Source organism: Mustela nigripes, chromosome 1 (assembly GCF_022355385.1).
Source record: "Mustela nigripes isolate SB6536 chromosome 1, MUSNIG.SB6536, whole genome shotgun sequence".
NCBI classification, from domain to species: Eukaryota; Metazoa; Chordata; class Mammalia; order Carnivora; family Mustelidae; genus Mustela; species Mustela nigripes.
Window position 1 is genome coordinate 122,513,355 of NC_081557.1, and position 15,370 is coordinate 122,528,724.

Here is a 15,370-nt window from a genome sequence, read left to right on the forward strand (position 1 = left end):
GGGCAGGCTTGAGGCTCAGAATGTGCGAACATGGCCCTTTTCCAAAATTAGAGAGCTCTGCAGATACTCTGTTGCTCTAAATAGCGCCTGTTGATGCCACTGTCAGCTTTATTCAGACCTCATCTTTTAACCCCTTGGTCACCACCAGCATGCCACCCCCCCCCCCACCAAGAGACACGTTGAGATGTACCCCTCCCGCCCAGCCTGCTGGCTCCATGTGTCCAGACGCTCTCTCCTTGTCTCAGCAGATCTCATTTTCCATGCTGGCCATTACTCTCAAGAAGAGGAAGGCGGGGGTCTGGCACACCGAACAAGAAATTATTTCAAAGAAAGCCTGTTGCCATGGGAACCGGTTGTCAAATGCTTTTCTGCGAGGGAGGTGTCAAGAGTGGGACCCAGCAGCTTTGCCGAGGCCCTGCCTGCTTTTCTCCTTCGTTTGCAACAAGAACAATGAATGATCGGAGAGGGGGCTGGGGAAGAAAGCACTCATCTGTCAGAAATTTCCTCCTGAAAGTGAGCCCAAGGGCTTAAGGTATGGCGGGCTCTAATGGAACCTTCGAATGGCAGTGCTGAGGGGCAGGCCTGGGGAGGCGCTGGCAACAATGGGGATGGCGAAGTCTGGGAAGCCACCTCAGATGCATCCGAAAATGTTCCCGCGGCTTTTCCTCTGTGCTCAGCCTGGGGCCAGGCTCTGTCAGGGATGCCAAGAGAGTGTCAAACCTAGACTGGAGCTTTGGAGAACCGGCGGTCTCCACGGGTCAGGGAACCCAAGCCTCTGAGAACACGAAGGCCCCAACCCCGCCCTCCACTGGGCCCAGGCACCCTACGTGGCCTCTCCATTCCCGACACTAGGCTTTTCCTCCACTGTCCCCGGAAACTCTATCTGGTTATATCTCTCTGCAGCCTTGTGTTTCCCATTTTGGGCTTAGGGACGCCTCAGAATCTGGAAAACAAGTGTGTAGGTGCAGTTTCAGAGGCAGGGGAAGAAATGCCTCCATTCAGGCTTTTTCTTCCTAAATTATCCAGAAATGGTTTCTGTCATCTGTCACTAAGAGCTTTTATGATTCGGGCTTGAGGGGACACTGAATTACAGGAAGTGACTTTTTCTCACGAGGCAGCAGGAAATTTTACATCTGAAGAGACACTGGGATGAAACAAGTCCCACAGAGAAGTGCTAAAGTGAAACAGAATTTATTTTTGTTTGTATTTTTTATTAAGTAAACTCAAAGTCACAACCCGGAGCTCAAGAGTCCCATATTCTACCAACTGAGCCAGCCCGGTGTCCCTAAAGTGTAACAGTATTAATCATATACAAGGCCGATATTAATTGTAAGGAGGTCTAATAACTCCAATGTTCAAAGCAAATCTCTCCGAGCTTCTTTGAAAAAGGACGAGTGTGAATGGTCTGAGATACGCAGTACGATTCCCTCAGCTCCTGGCATCCCCAATTCACAGAGCCTGCATCCTCACCTAGATTTCCTTCTGACAGCTGGGCACGTGCTTGCTTCGATTAGAAGCCCCAGTGAACGAGGAAGAGTAAAGGTGGGTGTCAGGGTCGCATCGAGTACCCCCAAGACTCGTATGCTGAAGTGCTAGCTCCCAATACCTCAGGAAGTGACCTTATTTGGAAATAGGATCATTGCAGAGAGAATTAGTTAGGAAGAGGTCATACCGGAGCAGGGTGGGCCCTTAATCCAGTATGCCTGGTGTCCTAATAAGAAGAGAAAGCACAGACATATGGGGAGACACAGAGGCTGAGACTGGAAAGATGCAGCCAAAAAGCATCCACTACTGTCCGAAACCACCAGAAGCGAGGGGAGAGGCATGGAACAGACTTCCTGATGACCCTCAGAAGGCACCAACCCCGCAGACACCTTGGTCTGGGATTTCCACCCTCCCCAACTGGGATACAATGAACGTCTATTGTTTCATGATGTCATTTATATGTGGAATTTAAGAAACAATACAGAGGAGCATAGAGGAGGGGAAGGAAAAATAAAATAAGATGAAAACAGAGAGAGAGGGAAACCATGAGAGAGTCTTTTTTTGTTTGTTTTTCAATTTTTATTTATTTTTAAATTTTTAATTTTTTCAGCGTTACAGTATTCATTATTTTTGCACCCAGTGCTCCATGCAATCTGTGAGTCTTAACTGTAGGAAACAAAGTGACAGTTGTTCGAGGGGAGGTGGGTGGGGGATGAGGTAACTGGGTGATGAGCATTAAGGAGGGCATATAATGGAATGAGCACTGGGTGTTGCATGCAACAGATGAATCACTATAATATGAAACACAATAAAATAAAATAAAATAATTATAAAATAAAATTTAAGAATTAAACCAAAATAAAATAATAAAATAAAAGATAAAATAATAAAATAAAAATAAAATAATAACATTAAAATAATAACATTGAGTTAAAATACAATAAAATAGACATCTGTTTTTTAAGCCACTCAATTTTCGGTACCTTATTATGGCCCTATTGACCATCCTGTGCTTAATTAAATTCCTTAAGACCAGTGACACAGCCAGGAGATCCTCCTTTTTTGTTTGTTTGTTTGTTTGTTTGTTTGTTTTAAGGATTTTATTTATTTATTTGACAGACAGAGAGAGAGAGAGAGAGAGAGAGATCATAAGCAGGCAGAGAGGCAGGCCCAGAGAGAGGAGGAAGCAGGCTTCCTGCTGAGCAGAGAGTCGGATGGGGGTCTCGATCCCAGGACCCTGGGATCATGACCTGAGCCAAAGGCAGAGGCTTTTACCCACTGGGCCTCCTTTGTTTATGCTTTGCTCAGCATCACCCCCCGCCCACCCCAGCTCACCTAGACTTTGGGATCCTGACTAACCCTTGAGTGTGTCCCCTCTGCCCTGGTTCAATGCTCCCTTGCGGACTCTCTTGTTTTTCACACTAGACTTCCTCGCCTGAGGACACTCATAAACAACTTCAGGGAGTTCAGGTCTCCTCCCCTAGCCTCTGTCCCTGGAAGCAGTGACCTTCCACAGGGAGTTCAGGCTGTAGGGTGTCTGCCCAGTTCCTCCCCAGCAAGGCCCAGGCTCCCCGCTGGCCAGCCGCCTAAGAAGGGAATGGTCACCAAAGTTTGTCTCAGCTGCCACACGTTCCCGGAGGGCCCCAGGCTGGCCCGGCTGGCCCCACCTCCCACTCCTGAGGCCAACTTAATTCTACTATCATTTGCCAGGAGAGCAGAGACATTTAATAAGCAGAACAGAGCAGTCATCTCATTGTGAAATGTCAGGCACTAGGACAGCTGGTAGGGGAGAGGTTTGGGGGCCAGAGATGTAGTCCAAATCACACCTCACGGGAGGCTCCCTGTGCTGTCTCCTCAGACGGGGCAGCCCTGATCCCAACACCCTCCCTGGGACCAGAAGTGACTTCAATGCTCCTTTTGCTTTCTCTTAAAATTAATGACTTTGTCCATGCGGAGTTGAAGGCCTTATTAATAGATGGAGAACCGACACCAAGGGAAGTAGAACAGTGGGATTATTTAGGGAATTAGAGAAACATACGTGACCAACACAATTAAATTCCCAAGGCAGGAGAATATCAGCTTACTTTTGCTGGGTGGCTCTATCTTCGCAGCAGATTTTTCCACAAGGGTTTATTTTGTCAGATTCCCCCCGCCCCACCCCTCATGCCTGCGCCTCTTCTTACAACAAAGAGAGCAGAGAGGACCTGAGGCAGGATGGGGGAGGAGGGCTAAAATGCAGAGAGCAGTCCACGTGTGGGGCCCCGCCAGGGGCTCGGGGGTACCACTTTGCTCAGGGGCCCGTGGAAGGAAAGTGCTGCCTGGTCTTCATGTTGGATCTCAGATAACCACTGCTCCAGGTGGTGGGCCAAGCCAACAGTTGGCAGTACGTGGGAAGTGGAGGTTGGGGGCTGATCTTAGAACTAGAAAGGAAGGGACTGCTCCTTATTGACCTCTTCCCATGGGCCAAACACTGTGCCAGCAACTTTACAGAAACTGTTTTATTTAACCTCATGGACATCTTTATGAGAGAGTCCCATTTTATAGATGAGGACACCAAGATCCACAGGTCACCCAGCTGATAAACAACAGGGACAAAATTTGACCCAGATCCCTGACTCCGAGCCCAGAGTCTATCCTCACAATACTAAAGCATTTGAGAAAAGAACTAAAAGGTACTGGGAACACAGGGACTTAACGGCGGATTCCAATCCTTACTAGGAGGTCTAAAAAGAGAAAGACCATTTCCTCCCCAACTACAGGACCAAAGTATTCAAGGGTCACCAGGGCAGGAAGAAAAGGGCAGACCACCTGATGGTCAGGTTATCACATGTGGGGCTGGAGTTGCTTGAATCCCTTCTGCCCTGGGTCTGGATTCAACTGCAATATCTATTTTCCTACTACTTGTCTTCCTTACTAAGTCATGAGTTCCTTACGTGTTCCTTGTTGTACAGTACTGGGTGCTGGCCGGGTGCCCCATAAGTAACGATGGAATGAATGAATGAATGAATGAATGAATGAGTCCTTCTCTGAGGGGCAGCACCACAAAGATGTCTAGATCCTGCAGTGACTGTGCAGATATGATGTCAGTCCCCTGTAGAAAGATGCACTGTCCTAGCTCAAATTCTCTCTTAGGATTCTTTGTCCTTTTATGTGGGTTTGATAGGTATGAGTTTTAAAAACCCACACATTCTTGGTCTATAAAAATAAACACTGGTTTGGGGGGGAGGTGGTTCCTACATGCTGAAGACTGAATTAACTTGATTTTTCATTCCCTTGTCTTTTGCATGTGTAGTGGGAGGGACTGTAAACAGTGTTAGAGAAGGATGCCCAGAACCTTCTCAGAAGCATCCAATCCATTGTTTATCCAAGGCCACAAAGAGCCCAGAATGCTAGCATCCTCCTTCTGAGTTGTTCCCATGGAAACCAGGCTTGTGCTGTGCATACAGAAGGGCAACTTCTAGTGTGATCTGCTCTGGCTCCTGAGAGAATGTAGTGCCTGAGGTAGGAAACCGCAGACAAGCCACGACAGGGAAAAGCAAAAAGACTGCTGTTCGTTCTCCAACCAGAACAGACGCTTTTCTCATCCCCCCTTCCACCCCCCCCCCTTCCCTGATACCCCATTGGGAACTGTGCCAGCCCTCAAGGACACTGATTGCAGACCTTCCCTGGGCTGAGTGACGGGTCAAAGAGGCACCTGCTTATGAAGGCTAGAGTGTTAGTTGCACCCTGTCATGTCAGTGAAGGGAAGGGATGGGGCCGAGGGGCAGAGAAGGAATTCTGCACAGGGCATTGTCTGAGGCATTGTGCAGCATGGACAGATGAGGGTCAGGTGTACTCAGGACAGGAGACAGGGAGGGAGACAATGGCCACCCCGCCCTCCCCACCCACTTCTGCTCAGCCCACTGGTCTTTCAGGCAATCCACTGGAGTTGCCATCTTGGTTTCTGATGCCAGCTCCACATCTGTTTCCGTACCACCTACTAGTTAGCTGTGTGACCTTGGGACATTGCATGACCTCTCTGAGGCTCTGTTTCCTTGCCTGTCACAGGAGGATGATAAGATCTGCTGCTTAAGTTTCTTGAAGTTCTTCTTTTTTTTTTTTTAGATTTTATTCATTTATTTGACAGAAAGACCTAGAGAGCATAAGCAGAGGGAGGAGCAGAGGGAGAGGAAGAAGCAGGCTGGATGTGGGGCTTGATCCCAGGACCCTGGGATCAAGACCTGAGCCAAGGGGAGATGCTTAACCATCTGAGTCACCCAGGTGCCCCAGTTTCTTGAGATTCAACACAGAGTTGATACATAGGAGGTTCCCAGCACACGACTGGGCACGAATGAGCATCCAGCCAATGTCCATGTCCTCTTCCTGCTCTACCTGCATGCTAACATCCACTCTCAGGAGGACTGGAGTTCCTGCCTTTGAAATGTCTCTCAACATGCCCCTCTCCCCACCCTTCTCTGTCTCTATTTATAAGAAACAGGCATCTGCCAAGGAATTAGAATCTCTTAAAGGATGTGGGGGTATCTTGTGGAATACTGAGATGGGAAACCCAGCCTGGGACAGGAATGTGGACTGAACTGTTCCTTGTCTTATTGTGTGGCAGGGTACCTGTCTCTCTCTGCTTCTTTGCTTGCCCTGCCACTGTGTGCATGTGGAAAAACAGTCATGGTGGCCCTGACTGCTCATGGCCTTCTGACTTGTCTGTCCGATGAGAACTAGAAGAGTCTTTATGCCAGCTCCCAGTCCTGGGAAGATCATCTCATTTACCTGCACTTGGTCAGGTGTCCCTCTGCAGTCTATTCAGTTATGGCCACAGATAGTGCCTCTGGTCAGACCTTCCCCTTCTGTAGGAGGAATTCACTGACAAGGAGCACAAAAATGAGCAGGCACCCAAAGTCTTCTTTGGTTCTTCAAAGCCCATTCCCCCCACCCCCGGCTGCTCCCCACACTGGCCCGGCCTTAGTGAATTTGTTCCTAAATCTTAGCACAGATGACTCAGTGAGAAGTTCTGGTCCAGACTTTCTTCTAACACATGCCCTGTTCTGGAAGAAACAGAAGTGCCCCTCTGTACCCATCATATGTCCACATCCTCCGTATGCAAGAGGAGGCAGACAGAGCTGAACCTGGGGACTTCCCTTCTGCTGGTCGTACAGTAGAGTGCTGAAATTCAGATCTTATAAATGTGTCCAAATGTTGGCATCTGAAATCCTGAGCACTTCCCTCTAGCTCTAAGGAAATGGGGTTGATGTAAAATGCAGGCTAGGTCCCAAGTATAGCTGTGTGTTGAAAGAAAGACACAATATCTGCTTGTACTGGATCCTTCCACAGAAAGTCAAAAGCCATTCTCCACAGCAGAGTTTAATAGGATGTATCTGTGTTAATCACCCATGGTGTGGGGTGCTGCTTTATCTGCATTATTACAGCAGTCTTGGGAGAAGGCAGCCAGGAGACTCGGTCCTGCTTGTAGAATTCTTGATGGAAATTATTTATTTAGTCCTTCATTCATTTAGCAAATATTTGTTGAGTGAATGCTATGAGTATGACAGTGTATTAAACAGTGGGGACAAAACGGTGACCAAAGCAGGAAAAATCCCTAGTTTCATGGAGTTCACCAACTAATGGCGAAAGCACACTACACAGATCAAACAACCTTTAAAAATTGTAGCTGTGATGGGAGTTCCACAGGAGAGGGAGCCTGAGCTGTGAGATGGAGGCTTGTCCCACTCAGGGAGTTGGCTTCCTTGCCAAGTGATGATTGTTCGAGCTGAGTTATGAATACTGAGCAGGTGTTCCCAGGTATTGAAATAAGGAAGGATTCTAACTAGCGAAAACTACACATGCAAAGGGCCTTGGCTTCCTTGCCAAGTGATGATTGTTTGAGCTGAGTTATGAATACTGAGCAGGTGTTCCTAGGTATTGAAATAAGGAAGGATTCTAACTAGCGAAAACTACACATGCAAAGGGCCTGAGGTCTGAAGAACATGTGAGTAGAGTAGGGAGTGGTCATTGTAGGGCAGGACCATGTTAGGGCTTTGATCTATTCTTGAAGCAAGAGGGTGACATGAAGAGACTTGCATGTTGAGTCTAGCTATTGTCTCACTTGCAGTAATTCTGCTGAGAAAAAATAAAGCCTCGGGTGCCTGGGTGGTTCAGTCATTTAAGCATCTGCCTTAGGCTCAGGTCATGATCCCAGCATCCTGGGATCAAGTCCCACATCAGGCTCCTTGCTCAGCAGGAAGCCTGCTTCTCTCTCTGTTTCCTTCTCCCTCTGCTTGCCACTCCCCTGCTTGGGTTCTCTTTCTCTGTGTGTCAAATAAATAAATAAAATCTTAAAAAAAAAAAAAAAAGAAAAGAAAAGAAAAGAAAAAGAAAAAAATACAGCCTGAACAAGGTTGTTATTGTTTTTGGTCGTGGTAGTGGCAGTGGAGATGAGTGGATTTGAGAAATCTTTTGGAGCTACAATTGGTCGTAACTTGAATACGAGGATGAGGGAGAGAAGGGGAGGGTGGCCCTGAGGGCTCTGGCTTTCCCCAGGTGGATGGTGACATGCATAGAGACAGGGGTTGCCAGAGGAGGGCCAGGACTGGACGCTGAGCATTAGAAATTCCTCCACTCCGAACAGACTTTCCTTGTCTAATCTAGTCTCGATTTCTCAAAAAGAGGGATTAGCCCTTTCACAGAACTTAGAATAAGGGGGTTAATAAATCGTATCAGACTTCAAAGGACCCGAAACCCCAGCTGTCACCCGGTTATAGATTTTACAAAGAGAGAGCGACAGACGACAAATAAACCTCTGAGCTGATACACAGCATGACATGTCACGAGATGACCGCAAATTAAAGCCACAGGGAAACACCACTGCACACCTATTAGAGCAGCTAACATCCAAAGATCTGACCATTGCAAATGTTGACAAGAGCCACAGTAACTCTCATCCATTGCTGGTGGGAACGTAAAATGGTGTGGCCACGTTGGAGGATAGCTGGTCAGTTTCTCACAAAATTAAACCTACACTTACCACACCATCCCACAATCATGCTTCTTGGTACGTATATCCAAATGAGTTTAAAACTCAGGTCCACATGAAAACCGGCACACAGATATCGATACTCATAATTACGGAAACTTGGAAACTACCAAGATGTCCTCGGGGAGGGGGAGGGAGAAGTAAACTGTGCATTCAGACAATGGAATAGTAGTCCATGCCAAAAAGAATGAGCTAGCAAACCATGAGAAACCTGGAGAAGCCTCAAGTGCGTATTATTAAGTGAAAGAAGCCAGTCTGAAATGGCTACATGCTATGTGTTTCCAACTATACATTCCAGAAAATACAAAACTATGGAGACAGTGGAAAGATCAGTGGCTGCCAGGGGTTGGGTGGTGGTGGCGAGGAGGAGAGGGAGAAGTAAGTGAAGCACAGGCAATATTTAAGGAAGTGAAATTCACCGGCATGGTATTGTAGCAGTGGACACACGTTGCTACACATTTGTCCGAACCCATAAAATTCTTTGTCCAAGCCAGAGAGTGAAGCTTGATGTAAACTACAGACTTCAGTTCATAACTGTATATTGATACTGGCTCATTAATTGTCAGGGATACACCACACTAATGTAAGACATTTAAAATAGGGGAAACTGGGGGAGATACGAATAGCATAGAGGAATTTTTCGTGCTCTCTGTTCAATTTTTCTGTAAACCTAAAACTTCTAAAACATAAAATCAATTAGTGCGAAAGGAGAGCATATAGGCAATGTTTATCTCTGTATGCTGAGGCTGTGGTATCTTCTTCTTTTCTATTTGGCTGTAATCTCAAAATTTCAACACAAGAAATTTTTATTGCTGGGACACCTGGAGGGCTCAGCCGGTTAAACCTCTGACTCTTGATTTCAAGGTTGCGGGATGGAGCCTCACATGCGGCTCCATGCTGGGTGGGGAACCTGCTTAGGATTCTCTCTCTCCCTCTTCCTCTGCCCCTCAACCCCCCAAAATGTTTTATTGTTATGTATCTTAAAAATTGTTAATAACCTGATTCATACACAAATAATTCCTTATTGAAAATATTTGAGGGGCGCCTGGGTGGTTCATGACCTTCTGCTTAGGTCATGATTCTGGAGTCTGGGGTTGGAGTCCCACATTGGGCTCTTTGATTGCCAAGGAGTCTGTTTCTCCCACTGTCCTTTCTCCTCTCATGCGCTCTCTCTCACTCATTCTCATCTCTCTCTCTCTCTCAAATAAATAAAAATCTTAAAAAAAAGAAAAATATTTGAAACCCTATAAAACTATTTAGAAGAAAAAGTCAGCCACACTCCATTCCAGAGGGATAATCATAAACAATTTGGTGAGAATCCTTCTGGATATTCTCTGTGTATCTTTTCTGGATGTACATAAACCATTAGGAATATTTTCATCTAGAAATTTTAACCAAAACTAACTGAAACAAATAGGGATTTTTCTTGATTCACAATCCAAGAATTCCAGACACAAGTAGTCCGGGAGTTAGCTCAGTGGTGCTGTGATCTTGGGCGGCACCAGTGTCCCGATGATTCTCTGGAACTTTCGCTAATGTTTGTGACATCATCACTGCAAGATGACACTCCCCTTCCATCAGTTCACCTGCTACACATCTGTGTTAAGACTGGGAGAAGAGGCAGGTGCTGCTGTATCTGACCTTTTCATCAGAAAAACAAAAATTTCCCGGAAACCTACCAACAGAATTCCGCGTGCATTTCATTTGCCAAATGTGTCACGTGGCCAGCGCAAGCCGCAGAAGACTGAAAAGCAAGCATTTCACTCTTCCAACCACTAGGGGAGTTGGCATCAAAGAGGAAGTATGGTGATTGCTTTGGGGTCTGCCAACAGCTGTATCTGACAAAAACAGCTATTTTTAAAATTCAGTTTGTATGTGTTTTCAATTAACAATACGTCTCAGAGATTTCCTCTTAAGTGCATTTATATCATCCTTTTTCATTCTGTGATATTGCATAGTATAAATACATGATGATTTTTGTTTTATGTTGATAATCATGAAGATGACTCTTAAATTTCCCAACTTCAAACAATGCTGCAGCAAACTCCTTGGACAAATTTCTTTGGGAACAGGTGATAGTATCATTCTAGGATAGCCATAAGTGCAACTGTTTGTCAAAGGATAACTGACTTTAAAATGTGGATAGTTGAAAATAGACTTAGCCTATGCCCAAGCAATTGCACCTCTGGGTATTTACCCCAAAGATACAGATGTAGTAGTGATCCGAAGGGGCACCTGCACCACAATGTTTATAGCAGCAATGTCCACAATAGCCAAACTATGGAAAAAGCTGAGATGCCCATTGATAGATGAATGGATAAAGATGTGGTACACACACACACACACACACACACACACACACACACACTATGGATAATTAAACAGCCATCAAAAATGAAATCTTGTCATTTGCAATGACACGAATGGAACTAGAGGGTATTATGCTAAGCAAGATAAGTCAATCAGAGAAAGACAGTTATAATGTGATTTCACTCATATGTGGAATTTAAGAAATAAGGCAGAGGATCACAGGGGAAGAGAAGAAAAAAATGAAACAAGACAAAACCAGAGAAGGAGACAAATCACAAGAGACTGTTAATCATAGGAAACAAAGTGATAGTCGCTAGATGGAAAGGGGAGGGAGAGATGAGATAACTGGGTGATGGACATTGGGAGGGTTTGTGCTGTAATGAGCCCTGGGTATTATGTAAGACTGATGAATCACAGACCTATGACCCTGAAACAAATAATACATTATATGTTAATTTAATGTAAATTTTTAAAAATTTTTTAAAAATTAAAAGTGGATAGATTCTGCTGAATTGCCCTCAAAAATGGGTTGATTCACCTCCCTACTAATCCTGTGTGTGGGTGCTGGTTTCCCATATCCCTACACACAGAGGACATTCTAAATTTTATCCAAACAAGGAGCAAAAATATCACATTGTTTTATTCTTATTTGTTGGAATAAATAAGATATACAAATATAAATATATATAATATATTACATATATACATAAATAAAAATATATAAATAAAGTACTACATGTCTCAACTGATTGTCTAGGATGTTTGTAGTAGATAATTGCAGTAATGCAAATAACAGTCTTCTCTCTTCAACCTCTGAAATTTTATTTGGATTATCCTTTCTTTTAGTTTTGAGGGGGCCTTAAGAAAAGTCTTTTTTCAGTTGAAACTTAGTTCTCTTATGTTCTATGTTTACTATTTTTTTATACGTACATTTGAGACTATACACTCTCTCAGGCTACTGCTTTGTATTCACCCACAGGTTTTGAAAAATAATGGTACTTTGCTTGTTATGTATCTTACTTCTTTGTTACTTTATATATTTGTTACTTTAGATGCTTCAGATTACTTTACATACTTTGCACACTGATGTACTCAGATTACTGATGTACTTAATAAAAAAAACTCAAGCAAATACTTCATGCATGAGAGGGTATGTAAAAATTTCCAGACCCACCTCCAACTCTTCTCCAGAAATAATCACTACCAATGGGATTTGGTTCTTTCTTAAATTAACATATGACTTTTCATTTTTTGCTTTCTTTTGCAATCATCTTCATTGTTGTGGCCCTCTTGCATTTTTGGTATTGAGATTTTCTTTCTGACCTGGTAGTTAATTTTTATTCATGTATGTTAGATGTGTAAAAATAATATAGTTACCCTTTCTTGTGTATAAAATTCTACATATAGTTATTTGTAAAGTGTTCATTTATTCAAACCCTCTGCATCCTCGCTTAAGTTTTGCTTACTTTGTCAATATCTGAAAGAGATGTATTCAATCTCCCACTATGATTATGAATTCATTCATTTCTCGTTATACTTCTGTCAGTTTATGCTTACTATGTTGGGTTTTTTTTTTAAGACTTTATTTATTTATTTGACACAGAGAAAGAGATCACAAGTAGGCAGAGAGATGGGCAGAGGGCAGGGGGGATGGTGAAGCAGGCTCCCCTGCTGAACAGAGAGCCCCATGTGGGGCTCCGTCCAAGGACCCTGAGACCATGATCTGAGCTGAAGGCAAAATCTTAACCCTTTGAGTCACCCAGGTGCCCCTTACTGTGTTTTGAAGCTACATTATTAGTTGCATAAAGATATTTATAATTATTATAATTCCTTGATGAATTATAACTTCTAAAAATAAAAAATAACTTCTCATAATTTCACTTCTCTCATAATTTTTACTTTGAATTCTATTTTGGTCTGATATGTTTTGTTAACATTTGCTTAAACCATCTTTTTCATGTTTTGTTTTCTGCTGTCCTAAGACATTTCATTTTAAGAAGTTCTCCTAAAAAGTGTGTATTCCTGGATTTGAAGTTGTTTTTCTTTTTCTAGCTCAATCTGAGAGACTTTTAATAGAATTTTCTAACCCACTTTCATTTTATGTGATTACTGATGTACTTGGATTTATTCCTGGTTATCTTTTATGTTTTTTACTTGCCATGCTTTCTTGTTCTTTATTTTATTTCTTTTCTGGTTTTTATTAGATTGTATTTTCTTCTAAGGATCTGGGGATTCTACATGTTGATTCTATTTTTTTTTTACTGATATTCTTTAATTTAAAATTGATTTTTTCCCATCAAAATCTAGTGTTAATCAGAAAGATTAACTCTCTCTCTTCTTTAAGATTTTATTTAGTTATTTGCTAAAGAGCTAGAGAGGGTGAAAGAGAGATTAGGAGAAGGGGAAGAGCAAAGGGAGAGGGAGAAGCAGGCTCCCTGCTGAGCAGGGAGCCCATGTGGGGCTCAATCTCAGGACCCTGGGATCATGACTCAAGCTGAAGGCAGACACTTAACCAGCTGAGCCACTCAGGCGCCCCAGAAATACATCATTCTTCTAAACACTCTTGGTAGAGGTAGAGGGAAACTACTGTGTTTGAACCTGAAGGCCCTCCTTGACAAAGACCGATTTTATGTCATTTCATTGGATTTGGGACAAGGGAAGAAATAGATCCATATATCATTTTGATCCAATTTCTATTCTTTTGTTGTACAGGGAAAAGCAATTGAGAAAGCATATTTCACAACAAAAAAGAAAGTGAGAGAAAGCCGAGGATGATGCTAAGGGCAAAGGGGACCATCCGGTGATGGGAAAATTTAAAGCATCAGAGTGAGCTGATTTGGGGTGTTGGAGACTTTTTAAGGCAACTCCAATTACCCTGTGAATGTAAACTTCTCTTCCAAGCATAAGTTCAGCTCTGCTTGTTGTGTCTGTGTTGACACTGGCTAGAAAGAAAGGAAAGCAGGTTAGCAGCAGGTTTGTCTGAAGAGCCAGGTGACAAGCTTAATCCTTGATGAAAAAGTCAAGGCCAAGACCAAGGAGCCAAGTTCCATTTTGAATGTCACCAGGAATTGCCAATATTTGAGCCAAAGAGCAGCTGCAAGTCGTTGTAAATTATATCTGGGATTTTTTTTTTTTTTTAGATTTTATCTATTTATTTATTTGACAGAGAGAGAGAGGTCACAAGTAGGCAGAGAGGCAGGCAGAGAGAGAGGGAAGCAGGCTCCCTGCTCAGCAGAGCGCCTGGTGCGGGGCTCAATCCCAGGACCCTGAGATCATGACCTGAGCCAAAGGCAAAAGCTTAACCCACTGAGCCACCCAGGTGTCCTGTATCTGAGATTGTTTTAATCAGGTACAGTGACTGTCATGAAGGAAGTATTTCACACACACACCTAAAACTAGGGGACATGGCACGCCATGCAGGGCCACACTGGGAAGCACCAGCATCAGGGGGATACAGGGACAGGAGCCTTTACTGTGGCTTTTGCTGGGAAGGCAAAGCAAGGAAGCAGGTTTAGGATTGGCTAGTCTGAGACATTTGGGTGGGCTCTGGGGCATAGAAGGTGTTCCTAGTTGTCCAGTGCCCCGCCTTGGGGTGGTTACAGTAAGCAGATAGGGGCATGGAGTGTGGGAGCCGGATAGTGGATGTCGGGGTGTGGGCTTTGGATTGGTCAGACTGCTTAGGAAAGGCGTATTTGCAGGCAGGTCTTCACGATCTCTAGGAATTGGCTAGGTCTGGGAGGGGCAGTCCCTCCAGCATGAGCAAGGCCCCAGATGTCAAACGTCAGAAAGTAAAATGGCATGATTAATACAAAAGTGTCAGATCAAAGTGGGAACTGAGGATCAGGAACCAGCAACAAAGTCGAAGTGCCTGCAGACCAGAAGACTACAAATGTTTACGTGGAGATCTGATATTAGCCAAAGAGGATCTTGGGGACGTTTCAAAACGCTGTGCCCACACGGGCTCACTGGAGCCTCTGCCTTCTGTCTGAAGGGGGACGTCCGATGTTGTCCAGAAACAGAAAATTGTCTTCCCAGCTGGAACATCTTGTCTCTCCGTTTCCCCATAGCTCATGCAACACAAAAAGTAAGGGCAAGGGGCTTTCTGAAGGATTGGTAAAATCAGTGACTATACATTTAAAAAAAACTTTACAACGTTATAAAACGTACCTCACGTTCAACAGTTACGTTTAGCACTTGATCTCCATTCCAGGGAACGATCATCTGAACGAGTCCAGAAGAAACGCAGACTAACTCAGCGTGTTCCTCTGGATACGGGGAGATCTGGTTTCTATTAGGTGATGGACAGATCCAGCTCCCCCTGCCGATGAGCTTCCTTGGAGAAGGCGGACGCACAGGGAAGTTGCCAGGCCCGCAGACAGGCGCACAGGAGAGGCTGATGTACAAATCCGCACAGAGGACCAGCCCGCTTACCCGGGCTCTCCCGCTCGGCCAAGTCCAGCTGAGATGTTAAACAGAGCCCATCGGTGACAGGAAGCCAGGCCAGCCAAGAGCCAACAGGTCTGCTCTAATGAAAAGGCCTTTGGCTGGTGG